At 40.4% G+C, this 13,341-nt stretch overlaps 1 long non-coding RNA gene across 1 annotated transcript; it reads left to right on the plus strand.

The window, feature by feature from the left end:
- Positions 1-3,647: 3,647 nt before the first annotated feature.
- Positions 3,648-3,923, plus strand: LOC116063363. Its single transcript, XR_004108256.2, has 2 exons — positions 3,648-3,739; positions 3,872-3,923. It is a non-coding gene; the product is annotated as an uncharacterized LOC116063363 (long non-coding RNA).
- The last annotated feature ends 9,418 nt before the right edge of the window (positions 3,924-13,341 follow it).

Consider the following 13,341-nt stretch of genomic DNA (forward strand, 5'->3'; position numbering starts at 1 on the left):
GAGTGTCATTTGACTCTTCTACCGCACTAAACGGATCGATCGGGTGGAGCCTACTTCTGACAATGAGGAAAATGAAAAACATATCACAGCAAAAAGCAACGCTGTTCCTGCAAATAACACAAGAGAGGAATGTTGGAATGTAGGTTAATTTTTTTTTCATGCACTCTATTTCTAACATGACAGCTGCTCTTTCTACAGCTCTGACATTTTAAGCTGGAAGCAGTGGCCTATTTTTAAACGTTATAGTCTACTCAAGAACTGTATTTATGTCTGACACTGTCCAACAATCTAGAGAGCCACCTTCGTGACACGGAAAGCCCTGGCTTTAGACTCGACATACCTCGCTAAGCCACTAATTTTGCTTTGTGGAAATACTGCAGGGTGCCAGGTCTCATACAGGCCAAACAAGTTTAAGGTAATCAAGAATGCAATCAGAAGACTAAGACTGTTGATAATTGGCAGGATGCTACAACTTAAAATATAACTCCTAATTATTTTCAGCTGGTCAGCATGCAATAGAATATAATATATCAAACCATGGGCATCGGGAGTAGGCCCCGCACTTTACAGCCCTGTTCCACTTTCTTTATTAAAGTTGCAAATCCCTGTATCCCCGCAAATGCCCCTTTATGCAACACGGGAGGGGTGGAGGGTGTCAGAGACATTTTTACTCGCATGTTAGTCTATATCCACAACGTTCCACTTCCGGGATTGCTCCGGTGCCGCCGGAAATTCTGCTGGATGTCCCTCTTTTCGGCCGGGTGTCCGTTACCTTCCGCTTTCTTTGTGTTGTAATTTTAAACTCCGTGGATTTATGAGGACTATGGTTAACTGCTCCTCAGATCTCTGCAGGCTAAATCCAGACAGCTAGCTAGACTATCTGTCCAATCTGAGTTTTCTGTTGCACGATTAAAACAACTTTTGAACGTACACATGTTCCACCAAAACAAGTTTCTTTCTGAGGCTATTTTGCAGCGGCACCGTGGCTCCGCTCGGCGCTTAGCACCGACCAAGACGATTGTGATTGGTTTAAAGAAATGCCAATAAACCAGAGCACGTTTTTCTACCATCCCAGACCCTCCACCGCAGCGCTATACCATATGGATTTCTTTAATGGATATGAATGGGACTGCAATATATGAGAGGCCGTATAGGAAATAATTCATACTTCTGTCTTACACACATCTTGCATATACACCACTATACTCATACACACACACACTATTATAATCCTTTTACATGTATGTATGAGAGGGTATAGTCGTGTATATGAGAGTATAGTAGTGTGTGTGTGAGAGTATAGCATTGTATGTGAGAGTGTAGTAGTATATGTGAGAGTATAGTAGTGTATGTGAGAGAGAGTATAGTAGTGTATGTGTGAGAGTATAGCATTGTATGTGAGAGAGTATAGTAGTGTATGTGAGAGTATAGTAGTGTATGTGAGAGAGAGTATAGTAGTGTATGTGTGAGAGTATAGCATTGTATGTGAGAGAGTATAGTAGTGTATGTGAGAGTATAGTAGTGTATGTGAGAGAGCATATAGTTGGGTATGTGAAAGAGAAAGTATAGTTGTGTGTGAGTGATTGTATAGTTGTGTGTGAGAGAGTATAGAAGTGTGTGTGAGGGAGTATAGTTGAAAAGGAAGTTGGTTTGATCAATCAGGATAGTTTAAATTCTCACTTCCTCATTGGCTAATGGGGCCATTTTAAATTAACATTATCTGGTGGGCTTGCTGCTTTGAAAGTACAGCTAGCACCAACTCAGAGGAACAAGGAACATTTAAATCAAGCAGCAGAAACTTTAAGGACAAAAACAACCTTGTTGGACGAAAAAACGTATTCTTATCTTATTTAGTTTCTTTTTCAAGGTCAGTTTTGGTTTGTGGAAGTAAATGGTAATGAGGAAAACATTGCTATCTTTTTCACTGATACACAGTTCAGAAAATTGTGAGGGAAACTGACAATTTGGGACATGACCGTGTCATTTTGGAAAGATTAATTTCTGAGCTCAATGGTTATACTCGGACAATGTCTTTCTTGCTCTCGATTAACGAGCAGTTTGAAGAGGGTGACAATCAGGGAAGCTTTGGTGTAGACCTGAAGATCTTTGTCCGAACCCGACGGGACCTTAATTTCTATCATTTTACACGGGCTCGCACTCCGGGTTGCAACATTTTAGTTGGGAGTGACAACGCTGAAATGAATGAAGACCCCAGTACATTTTGAGACTTCAATCAATGTTGTTGTTCCAGAAAATGACTTTATTTTCAATGAAACAGTTATGAACAGAATTCTAGAAACTGTAGACCCACTAGCCAATGACGGTAACATGGCATTCAATTATTTTTGGGCCTGGTGAACTCTATCAGTGAGCAAGTTCATTAGTGTCAAGGAAATTAATAAAGGTTAATAAAAGGCCAGTGACAATTTCTGCTTCACAATGTTGAACAATAAAATAAAATAACAAACTGGTTTCCTTTTTAGTCAAATGATTATTCCATTTTCAATTGTTTAAACAAGACATTAATAATGTATTAGGGAAATGGTGAGTTGATGACAACGATGCCTCATCAATTTAGTCAAGTTCATCAGGCAACAGATTTTAATAATGTATGTTCAGGAGTTCTCGGAAGTCATTCCTGACCAAATCCCTGAGTGTTTTTTAATGCAAAATCCATAGTTTCCTTGAAATCCTCAAATCTTTTCAGGACTGGCAACCGCAGGCAGTTAATGCATGTGTTTGCGGTGGGTAAATGACAGCTTGTCTGAGGGGCAGCTCATGGAGAAAATCCACTGAAGGTCGTGGGGAGAAGCCCAGGGGTGGAATTGCATTTGCTCCCGTCGCAAAGGCCAGGATACCCCCTAGTTGCAAGGGTCCCTCTTGCTCTGAAAAAGAAATACACCAAAGAACACCAAAAAAGAAATTAAACCTAGCATGTAGAAAACTTTTAAAAAGGAGGGAAAGGAAAGACAGACAGAAGGGCATATGAAAAGATTTTTATTCCATAACTAGCAATAATACTTACACTCAACATCCAGCAGGTAGTCCCTCCAAAATGCAACCACACATTCCTCTGCCCTTCATTTGTTGCTGCCCACTGCTGACAGTCGAATTTCAAAGAGCTGTTCTAGTACATCAGCTGTGAGTGGGGATGGCTCGTGACAAAACAGCGTTCTGAAAGCATCTGGGTGCATTCTTATCGCATCAAGAACACCAAGGGTCTTCATCCCCTCCCGGAATCTGTAAATCTGTAAAATGTATCATGAGAAGATACTGTTTTCAAATTGGATAAATTATCACACAGCACATGAAAGGGATGACTTACAAGACAGTTCAGTATTTTTTATTATGCAAAAAGGCCTTGTCATTGACAACTATCTAAAACGTGATGTTCTTTAAGTTATTTTATATGATACATGCAAGCCTTTATTCAGAGTGTTTGTAAGGTTGTACACTGGCTTTTAAAAATATATGTTGAAATCTTTAATTATTCTTAACCCTTGTAAGGTGTTCGGGTCTGTGGGACCCATTTTCAATGTTTGCTAAAAGAAAAATTATGCTATTTATTATTTCTTCTAACTCAAACTCACTGGCCATGGCTCATTTTCTGTGAAGAACATAAAAAAGAACTTATTTTCAATGGCTGCACACGGTACACCCCCCCTACACATAACTATTACATATGAGGTGTTCGGGTCTACTGGACCCCAGTGTAATTATTACAGTGTAATAATTATAGGTGCTATGTAGGTGCTAGAAACTTAACTGTGTCCTCCTCCTAATTGGGCCTGCTGTGTGTGTGTTTGTGTGTGTGTGTGTGTGTCTGCGTCTCTTTGTGTGTTTGTTCGTCTGTATGTGTGTCATAGTGTAGGTGCTATGAAACTATGTTGTCTTTCTGCACCTGCTATTCCCACACAAAGTTACAAAGCTGTTACATTTCAAGTACTTTTACCTGTTCTGATTAAGTTCTAAGAAATAAGCACCAATAATGATCAAAAATCTTGTTTCTATTTTTTTTTTTTTACATTTTTTATAATTTAATTTCCTTGTTTACTCACAAAAAAACGATTTTTGATCATATGATCTCACAGGAGTAAATGGCAAATATGAACTATAAATGATGTATATATCATTGGTAATTGAGCTAAAGTAAACCGCTGTTAAGTATTTTTACATAAATTGTTATGGCTGTATTGATTTAAAAGCCTAATAATGTGGTGGGTCCACCAGACCCGGGAACATTGGCTGTGTAACAAAAACATGAACACCTTAGAAGGGTTAATTATGTTTGCTAAACATAAATTATGTTTGCTTACACAAACCTTTGAAGTGCTCCCCTGACTCACCTGAAACATGATGATATCCTCCAATATCCTCAAAGTCCTTAGACACCCAGCATTGGCCAGATAATCTGTAATAAATCATCGTATAGTATGAACAACACAAGATTAGATATATTAAACAAACTGTTCTTTCCTGGAGGCCAGGCCTGTATGTGATGATGAAATTAGGTGATGCATGAATTTATATGAATGACAGCTATTATTTAACTACTTCAATCACAGTAGTATATTGAGCACTGACCAAGCCTGGTGTAAACATTCATATGAAGGTCAGAAACTAATCACACAAACTAAAGTGCAGATTGCAGAAATATAAAAACAAATATGTGGCTTTACCACACTTAGTAGTATTTAGATTATTATTCACTGTAATAAACATATGTAAACATGTGGATTGCACTTTTTAATAATAATAATAATAATAATAATAATAATAATAATACATTTTATTTATATAGTGCTTTTCATGGTACTCAAAGACACACACAGATAGGCTAAACATCGTCACCCAGTCAGATGATTGCAACTCAGCTAGCTAGCCAGCCAATGCTAGAGCTTTCTCATTTAACGCTATCTTTGCTGTAAACAGCCTACTCTGATGTCTCCTTACCCAAAGATAGGCGAAATCCAATAAATGCACAACTACACTGTAATAAGCTGCGCATTGAATAGCAAATTACAATGTGTTTGAAATTGAATAACAGGAGCGCAGCAATGGGTACTATACCTACCAATATGCTTCCATAGAGGGTTTTCACCGACGTCACGTTCTGGGCGGTAACCTAGATGCACAGCCATATTGGAGGCACTTTACGGTGTAAACAACTGAATGGAGTAATGGAGTAATGGAGTATTGTGCACTTTGGATACTTTAATACTTTATGTCTAAACAACAGAAAAGCTCATCAAAAATGCAAAGGCATGGAAGGACTTGGACCACAAAAAGGCGCGATATTTTGAGAAATTACAGTTTACTGGTGGTGCAGATCCCTAATAGGTGGCTCCCTCTTCTTGGACCCATGGCGACCCGGTGATTCTTCCTTCAGTTGCATATCCCGATATAGTCAACTACCTGGTTTTCTCGCCGAGCCCATACACAGCGGAAGACCTTAAATCCTACAAAAGTTTGGAGGCTTATAACCAGATGGTGTGTGAATGGGTGAGGGAGACGCAGTACCAAGTCATTAACGACCGTTGTGTTGTGAAGGCCAAAGTAAGTAATGCAATAACGTCTTTAATCAACCTAACCTTAACTGTATGATATTATTGCGATACTCAAGGTGTAGCCAAGTGACTCTCAATCGGTTTTTTTTCATTACAAAGACCGAACAAGACAGATTTTTCCCTCGTAGATCCTGGTTGAGCTTTGCCAACCACAAGCGCCTCCTTTCCTCTGATAACTTCTGGCATTCCTCTCCCTGGTTTTTAATAACTTTTGGAAGTCGATAATATTCCAAATATTTTTCTCGGTCTGACCTATTGGTACAACCTAAAACACGGCAATAATTAACAATTTTCCTTGACGCCATTCGGGATCTACTTCAGTGCCTGTGCTTTGTTGTGATACGGAGTACCTCCAATATGGCGACTTCTGGTCTGATGACGCGTCGTGAAAACCCTCTGTAACTGCTGCTGCTAGCTGCTAGCTTTTTCTCCTAGTCAAAGTCAAATGTATTTGTACAGTAAAATATCATATACTGTGGTTAATCAAAGGGCTTGATAGATACTGTGTTGTCTCTCTCATGTAACAACAGATTTAATTCTGAAACCTGATTTCTGAAATTATTTCACACAGCTTGCTCAAACTTGCTTGATCATATTAACTAGCACTAGTGGAGTTTTCAATGGAAAATGGCTAGCCCGTGTTGTATGTTGGTAGCAACTAGCTAGCGGCGCTAAAGTCACGACCATGCTAACATGAATTTGGGGGGACACTGCAGATAGGATGACGTTAATAAAAAAGGGTCCTTGGCTATTTTTTAATCAACTTACCTCTTCCTGGATTTCGACAACGATCCACTGAAATGCTTTCTCGTCTGGTAACGGGGTCCTAGCAGTAGTAGCGCTAGCGCTGGAGCCAGGTCTGACTGGATTTGCAGTTCCACCCCTGAATAATCTCTTCATCTCCGAATCAGAGCTCTGTTGGACTTGATTTAATTGTTGAGACATCGTTGACAATAGCTCACCATTTCCTAAAATATTATTTAGAAGACCCACAGCTTCATTTAGCCTCTCTCTGTCCATTACAGCGCCACTTCAGCCAAACTATTATAATGACAGTGCAGGATTTTGACCGTCAAATACCGCTTCTTCTTTGTCAACCAATCAGGAGCTGAGTAATCAAACTCCCTTCCATTTCAATCAAACTCTCACACACACACTACTATTCTCTCACACACACACTACTATTCTCTCTCACATACACTACTATACTCTCGCATAAACAACTATACATTCTCACATATTCAACTATATACTCTCTCACACACTACTATTCTCTCTCACATACACTACTATACTCTCTCACATACACTACTATACTCTCTCACATACACTACTATTCTCTCTCACATACACTACTATACTCTCTCACATACACTACTATACTCTCTCACATACACTACTATACTCACACACACACTACTATACTCTGTCACATACACGACTATACCCTCTCATACATACATGTAAAAGGATTATAATAGTGTGTGTGTATGAGTATAGTTCTGTATATGCAAGATTATGATAGTGTGTGTAAAACAGAAGTATGAACTACTTCCTATACGGCCTCTCATAGAAATGGAATGCTTTCCCTCAAAACCCTGCCCTCACACTCAAATAGCCAGTGCTTGCACTTACATTTGCTCTGCTTCTGCTCAAACTGTATGCTTGCACTCATGCTATATTGTTGCTTGGACAAATTCCCTACGCACAGTAATACACGCATACATGTGAGGTTGATGCACAATAAAAAGGCACTGAATAATATCCACATTTTGCAAACCGGCAATGCAATGAGCTGTAGTGATGCACTGGGAGAACGGCTAGAAGCTGCACTCCAGCTTCAACCCTTCTCCTCCCAGTCAGGCTGCTTCTGTGCGCTCTTGAATCATCTACTCTCAAATGTTTTGTTTTTTTTGGAGGGAATTTTTAAGCCTTTATTTGACAGGACAGCTGAAGACATGAAAGGGAAATGACATGTAGCAAAGGACCGCAGGTCGGAGTCGAACCCAGGCCCGCTGTGTCGAGGAGTAAACCTCTATATATGGGCTTTCAGATTTCTCCTCTGCTCTCTGATCTTTTGTGCAATAACCTTTAAAAATTCCCCAACCAATAGAATGTCAGGTGTAGTGTTTACCATTGAAATGATCCCTGCCCCATTGCGGGTGCATTCTCTTTTGTTTTTTAGAGGTTCCCTTGGGGGCGGTTTCTCTTTACCGGGTTCATCCACTCAGTCCTTCCAGACAGTAAATATATACCAGCATCCATACATATTTTACTATAATTTGCACTGTGCATATAGTCCTAGCGTGTGGGTATGCCAGAGCCCAAACAAAGACTAGCAGGGGGGGAGTCACGTCTGGCGACGACGTAGATGTGGCGCCATATTTATTAACAACGATGTACACATGGCGACGTGAATTATGGCGATGGTGTAGCCATGATTAGGGTTTAGGTCTGTGTGACGGTGTGACAGTTTAGCTGGTGATCATGTTAACTAGTGATATTTGCATAAAATCAGTGAATATTCAACAAGGCCTTGCCTACTTTTTAAGAGGGTTCTGCTCTGCCTCCGCCCCTCAAGTGCCAGAGGTTCACATTTTCACGAAGTGTTTGCAAGTGAGACAAAATAATGGAAAACTTCACCAGTATACAGTGCCTTGCAAAAGTATTCACCCCCCCTTGGCTTTTTACCTATTTTGTTACATTACAGCCTTTAGTTCAATGTTTTTTAATCAGAATTTTATGTGATGGATCAGAACACAATAGTCTAAATTGGTGAAGTGAAATGAAAAAAATATATACATAAAACTATTTTTTAGAAATAAAAAACTGAAAATTGGCATGTGCGTATGTATTCACCCCCTTTGTTATGAAGCCCATAAAAAGCTCTGGTTTCCTTCAGAAGTCACATAATTAGTGAAATGATGTCCACCTGTGTGTAATCTAAGTGTCACATGATCTGTCATTACATATACACACCTTTTTTGAAAGGCCCCAGAGGCTGCAACACCTAAGCAAGAGGCACCACTAACCAAACACTACCATGAAGACCAAGGAACTCTCCAAACAAGTAAGGGACAATGTTGTTGAGAAGTACAAGTCAGGGTTAGGTTATAAAAAAATATCCAAATCTTTGATGATCCCCAGGAGCACCATCAAATCTATCATAACCAAATGGAAAAACATGGCACAACAGCGAACCTGCCAAGAGACGGCCGCCCACCAAAACTCACAGACCGGGCAAGGAGGGCATTAATCAGAGAGGCAGCACAGAGACCTAAGGTAACCCTGGAGGAGCTGCAGAGTTCCACAGCAGAGACTGGAGTATCTGTACATAGGACGACAATAAGCCGTACGTTCCATAGAGTTGAGCTTTATGGCAGAGTGGCCAGCTGAAAGCCATTACTTTCAGCAAAAAACAAAATGGCACGTTTTGAGTTCGCGAAAAGGCATGTGTGAGGCTCCCAAAATGTATGGAGGAAGGTGCTCTGGTCTGATGAGACTAAAATGGAACTTTTCGGCCATCAAAGAAAATGCTATGTCTGGCGCAAACCCAACACATCACATCACCCAAAGAACACCATCCCCTGTTGTGGGGATGTTTTTCAGCAGCCGGGACTGGGAAACTGGTCAGAGTTGAGGGAAAGATGGATGGTGCCAAATACAGGGATATTCTTGAGCAAAACCTGTACCACTCTGTGCGTGATTTGAGGCTAAGACGGAGGTTCACCTTCCAGCAGGACAATGACCCCAAACACACTGCTAAAGCAACACTTGAGTGGTTTAAGGGGAAACATGCAAATGTGTTGGAATGGCCTAGTCAAAGCCCAGACCTCAATCCAATAGAAAATCTGTGGTCAGACTTAAAGATTGCTGTTCACAAGCACAAATCATCCAACTTGAAGGAGCTGGAGCAGTTTTGCAAGGAGGAATGGGCAAAACTCCCAGTGGTAAGATGTGTCAAGCTCATAGAGACTTATCCAAAGCGACTTGGAGCTGTGATTGCCGCAAAAGGTGGCTCTACAAAGTATTGACTTTGGGGGGTGAATAGTTATACACATTGACTTTTTCTGTTATTATGTCCTATTTGTTGTTTGTTCCACACAAATACGACACATGGAGCTCAGCGTAAATTCTTTCAGGAAGACTTATGTAGACTAAAACATATTCACTTTTCTCTCTCCTCTAAACGGAACAGCTGTAGAGGTGTTCACTTTTATCTTAACCAATCAGAAGCGGCCATGAAAATCACGAGCCAATCACCGCATGACATCCCTGTTTTAAACCTGTCTCTCTCTGCTGCTCAGTAGTCATTTCAGGCTAAGAGCACAACCCTCCTCCTACCCTTGCTCCTCCGGTCTTCATCACGCACGGCTCCTAGGTCCTCCGGCAGGCCACTACCGACGGCTCTTCGGTTTTGGTCTTCAGGCTCCTCACGCCACCATCAGTGTCTAGACTCCATCGGGGGATTATCTTTCGGGTTTCTACACCTTTTAAAATTTTAAAACGATGGAGTCTAATCTCCAAAGACTGTACATTTCAAATCATGCATACGTACAATAAATCTTTGCATATCTGCAACAAAGTCTCTCCTGATTGAAATACTGTATGAACGGGGGGAAAAAATATGGGTCTAATGAAATTAAACACAACTATAATCAGTTGACTTGTGGCACAGGTTGAAAGAGACTGTTTGTGCTAAGATAGGCCTACACATTCTTCGTATGAGATGGCCCACATTAACAATGATAAATGATCACGTTTGCGCATGACTGACATGTTTCATTTTTACCCCCAAAACGGAAAAAAATGTTAAGTGGGGTCATGTCTGTTTGTTGTACATCAGTTAGGTTTTGGTATGTGAGGCAAAGATGAACCTACTTTCCTGTTTCGAGACCTGAATTTGCCCATGTTAAATTTTGATATCACCAGGCGTATATTTCTCTCATATGTTAACCTGTGTTAACTTATACTAAAAGTCAAATATATAGATAGAAATCACAAAATCATTTCAGGGGTGTGTAGTGTAGTGGTATAGATGATGTAGAAGCTAGTCTATCAATTTTTCCATGACATCCAAGGTTCGAATCCCAGCTAGATCTCTAGTGCGTTGTTTCGTTTTATTTTTTTCCGTTCATACAGTATGTGTCGTAATTGTGTGGATAATGATTAAACGGACATGTATTACACATAAACTGGTGATGTTTTCAGCGATATCCATTATTTTGTCTCACTTGCAAACACTTCGTGAAAATGTGAACCTCTGGCACTCGAGAGGCGGAGGCAGAGCAGAACGCTCTTAAAAAATAGACAGGACCTTGTTGAATATTCACTGATTTTATGCAAATATCACCAGTTAACATGATCACCAGCTAAAGTGGCACAACGGCCGTGACTGTTCGTTCAACAACAATGGCAGACGTGATAGACAGATGGTTCATCCAATCACCTGCCAGGTTTTTTTTTTTTTTAGGGACTGTTTGTTATTTAATTAAGGGGCCACTGAAGGAGTTTTGTGGCCTCTAACCTAAAAAGACTTGACCCTCCCCTCATCAGTAATAATTTTCCTATGACCCTCCCATTGCATGCAAGTTTAGACTTAGCTAAGAAGTACAGATGCCATTTGATTTTTACAGCCATGACATACAGGCGTTAACCTCTGCATTCTCATCTTACACATCCCACTCCTCTGTTATGGTGTGGTGGCCATTTCAGTAGATTTACTCACCAACATTGTTGTGGAAACACAATAAGCATGGAAACTAAATGCACACTTCATGCATTACTGCATTACTTCAAATACTAAGTTATTCCTCTAGTAAACTAGTATTCACATGAAATAAAACAATAAAACATTGAGACCATTCAGCAAAGGACACTGGGAAATAACAATTCAACACTGGTTGCTATGGACTTGTCACTAGGCTTCGTCATTGTATATTTCAGCACATAGGTAAAGCTGCCGAAGCTGAACATTATATTCCAAAACACATATGTTTATTTTTAAAGCAGATTTTAAATTACATTGTAACAATTTAACAATTCGCCCTTATGAAATCCAATCGCGGCACGGTTGTTTTGGAACGCAATAGACAGACGCTTAAATTCAACTAAAATGTAACGGTGAACAATCAGTGTTGGACCTACAGTCTGTTGAGATGCCTCTCCAAACTCACCATAAAACGTTAAGACACGTTAAGAAAAAATATCCGTATTTTGCCGTAATCCAATGACACGAAAAAAAGTAATCCACAGCGATCAGTAGATCCATAAAACAGAGGCACGGTGTATCCAGCAAGGCCGATACGAGCGTCACATTCACCAGCCAGCTCCCAACAGGTGAACGAGGCCTCTCCACTTCGCCGTTTAAACAAAGTGGAATAAACGTATAAAAGTCCAAATCTACACAAAACCCGCAATCAATTAGTAAGCTGACATCACATTTATATACATGGCATTTAGGAAAACTTTATTGCAAGATGTCCAGACTAGTGCAACAGTAATTTTCGTTTTTTGCGTCCTGCTGCTCCCATCGTCAGCCAGGTAATATTTTTTTTTGCGAAAGCAGTATATGAAATCTGATGTATTACCTACCACCTGGTTGTTTTGTGTTATTTAAGATATTTATAAAATATGTGGTCATGCCAGACGTAATTATTCCACTAATTTTTTAAACAATGCAATTACCCGTTTCAGCCACCAGGGGGAAAACTCCATGTATGTGGTCAGACCCATCTGCTAGGGGGCCGAGACTGAGAGCTACATGGATAAATATGCACCAAACAAGCCACTTTGAAATTTTGCTCTTTTCATGAATAAAAAAGTTGGGTGACCCCCCCCCAACCCAGACTAAAAAATGTTGGATGACCCTGCCCTCAGCAAAATATAAAAAGACATGACCCTCCCCTATTTTCCTCCGGTGGTCCATTCCATAAATACCGAATGGTCTCTTATAGGGTCTACCCTTTTTCAAACAGCTTCCAATGACGGCTTCTCAGATGTTCTATGTAACAAACTATCTGGCGTGTCAGGTTACTCGCCGTATCTGTGTCGGCACTGTGCTGTCTCAGCTGTGTCTCACGGCGTAACCGCGACCTGATTTGAAGTGTTTATTTACACTTTAAGTCTATTTTTTCCACAATACGCATAAACTTGAGGTTGATGCACAATAAAAAGGCACTGAATAATATTTTATCCATATTTTCCACGTGCTGTAGTGATGCACTGGGAGAGCGGTTAGAAGCTGCCAGAGTTCTCTTTTGCTTTGCTGCCCACAGTAGTGGGAAGATATAGCCTACAGTAAAATATAATAAACTGAAAAACTGTTCCAAACACTGTTCTTTATTGATAAATAAAGCAGCACAAAAGACAAAAAAGTTCCAAGATATCCAATATCCAATAAATAGCTGCTTTGCAAACTGACCTAATGCTTGATGAAATAATGAAACAACCACAAACCCTTAGACAATGTAGTCTGTAGTTGAATCATCGGCTATTTTGTTGATAACAGCAATAAATAAACAGGGCCAGTTTTGAAAACGTAGCAACACGTTTATTTCAACTGTAACGGGGGTGCATTGAACATCCTGTTGTGTGAGCAAGCGCGCTGCCTCTTTATTACCACGAGTTTACATGCACGTCTCTGCTGATTAGGTATCACCCGTGACAACGTGGGGGATACTCGCCGCAGCCAACCTGTCGAGCGGCAGTGTGACGTCATGGGAGCGCCGTAACTGTTTATACTCGCGCGTGATGGTCGCGACACTAGTTGCAG

Source organism: Sander lucioperca, chromosome 11 (genome assembly GCF_008315115.2).
Source record: "Sander lucioperca isolate FBNREF2018 chromosome 11, SLUC_FBN_1.2, whole genome shotgun sequence".
NCBI lineage: Eukaryota > Metazoa > Chordata > Actinopteri > Perciformes > Percidae > Sander > Sander lucioperca.